The following is a 2395-nucleotide window of genomic DNA, read 5'->3' on the forward strand; positions in this document are numbered from 1 at the left end:
ATCTCAATTCTTGGTCTTCAACCTTGCCCATAATTTCTTTCATCATTTTCCGGAGCTCCATCAAAAATCTCAACATTTTTGGACCTTCCCAACCCTCACTTCTTATTCAAACCATTTGAATTTAAATCAAATGAGTTTGAATTTAAACTTTCGGTCATGCCCACTTCTATTTTTCTTGGATCAAGCTCATTTTTATGAGTCCGGGAAAATTGTCCGCATGCGCAAATTATTTCCCTAACCCTCTCTTCTTTTCTTTTCCCTAATTCTTTTCTGCTAAAGAATATAAGACAGAGAGAGAGCAGCTCACCCAGACCCCCCTGTTCCCCCTCAGCCCACCAAGACCCAACAGCAGTAGCTGCCAGTTCGGCCCAGGGCCCGGCGGCCTCCTCCCGAACCCTAGCTAACCTAGCCCGACCCTGCAACCCTCCTCGTCGTTCCTCAGCGCCACACTCGATCCCCATCACGTGCACACCCGCATCTCTCCCTCGATCCCCTCCCCTTGTTCCTTCGAGCGTGAGCCCCGCAGCGCTCTATGTTGCCCCGTCGCCCCTCCGGTCGGCGAGTCCAGGCCGCACCGCCCTGCCTATCTTGCTCCGGCCATGGCCATGTCGCCCCGCGCCTCCGCCTCCGCTTTTGCGCCAGCGCCTCGTCGCCGGGAGCTCGTCCCCAAGCCTCGCCCGCGACCGTGCCGGCCTCTCCTTCCTTGCGCTGCGCCACTAGACCTCCGCCGTTCGCCTCCTCTGCCCCGAGCGCCTCGGCCATCTCCTTCCTCGCCCCCCTGCACGGATCCAGCCTGCTCGCTCGAGTCCGAGGGCCCCGCCTCCCGCGTCTCCTCCCTTCGTGCCGGCCTGCGAACGCCGCTGACGACGAGCTCCACCAGGAGCCCGGAGTCCCCTGCCTCCTCTTCACGAGTGCCCGTGCACGCTGGTCCTCTCAGCCCATGCCAGGTGCTCCTTCCCTGCGCTCGACGTCAGCCGCGAACTGAGCCGCCCGAGCTACTCCTTGCACGACCTCCTGCCTCTCCCTCGTCTGCAAGGGAGACGAGCGACCGAAGCCTCGCTCCTAGCTCCCCTGCATCGCGCGAGTCCCCGAGCCCCTGCCTCCTCCACCGCGTCTACAAGATCGCCAAGGACGCGTACCTCGACGACCCGCCAAGTACCCCTTCGGATCGCCAAGTTCATCTACCACGTGTACCACTACCGTCGCCCCGAAGACATTGGATTCGTCAAGTACCTCTCCGAAACGAACGTGTACAACTACCGTCGTCGTGTACCACTACTTCCACTACCGTCACGAGAACGACTACTTCCACTACCGTCGCCACGTGAACAACTACTTCCCACGACGACCCGTGAATGACTACTTCCTTCGACGAACGCGTTCCGCCCCGAACGCACGCTTCGAAGGTATATCCCGAGATGACGACCAGCCGTGAATGAATGCATGCTTGATTGTATGAGATGCTCAAGTTTTGCACCGTGATCGAATTGTCCTTGCGATGCCCCTCTTTTGCCATGCCACCGTCCCGTGGGAACCCGGAATTCAGGATCACCCAACCTTCTTTTGCATATGTCATCCACATCTTTGTTTGCACCGGTCGCTCAATGAGTTGTCGGATCATCGAAATGTTGCCGTGGCACCATTTCCGTTGTCGTTGCCATGCCACCCCTTTCGTTCCGCCGTGGTGACCAAATGCTTCATAACATGATCATGTCAACGTTTTCATAAAAATTGCATATAACTTGCATATGTCATCCGCATCATGATAACAACAATTAAAATGTTTAAAATTGTTGTTGCATTAAATTGCTAAATGACATGTGGGGATTTTCCGGAATTGTTGTTTGTTGTTTCCGGCCTCACTTAAACTTGCCTAGATAGGTAGTTTAATTAGGTTTCACCTCTTGCCATGTTTAACCACATTTAATATTGTTGTGTACCTAAACGAGAGAGAACTAAATAATTGATGTGGTGTTCCGTCAATATGCAAATCGTTGCATACTGAGCTTCACTTAAATTGTAGTGTTGTTTGCTTCACTTTGCCATGCCATGCCTCATTAAACCGGACATGCATCATACTTGATTGTGCATCACGCCATGATTATGTTTGTGTGTTTACCATGTTGTTTGCTTCTTTCCGTTTTGCTTCTCTCATTAGCTTCTGTTTCGTTCCGGAGTTGTGAGGATTCGTTCGACCGTTCGTTTGTCTTCTTCATGGACTCGTTCTTCTTCCTTGCGGGATTTCAGGCAAGATGACCTTTACCCTCGATATCACTTCTATCTTTGCTTGTTAGTTGCTTCATTCTATCTCTATGATGCACTGCCTATCCCTTGTTTACCATGCCTCCCAAGTTGCCATGTCAGCCTCTAACCTTTTCACCCTTCCTAGCAAACC

Source organism: Triticum dicoccoides, chromosome 4B, assembly GCF_002162155.2.
Source record: "Triticum dicoccoides isolate Atlit2015 ecotype Zavitan chromosome 4B, WEW_v2.0, whole genome shotgun sequence".
NCBI classification, from domain to species: domain Eukaryota; kingdom Viridiplantae; phylum Streptophyta; class Magnoliopsida; order Poales; family Poaceae; genus Triticum; species Triticum dicoccoides.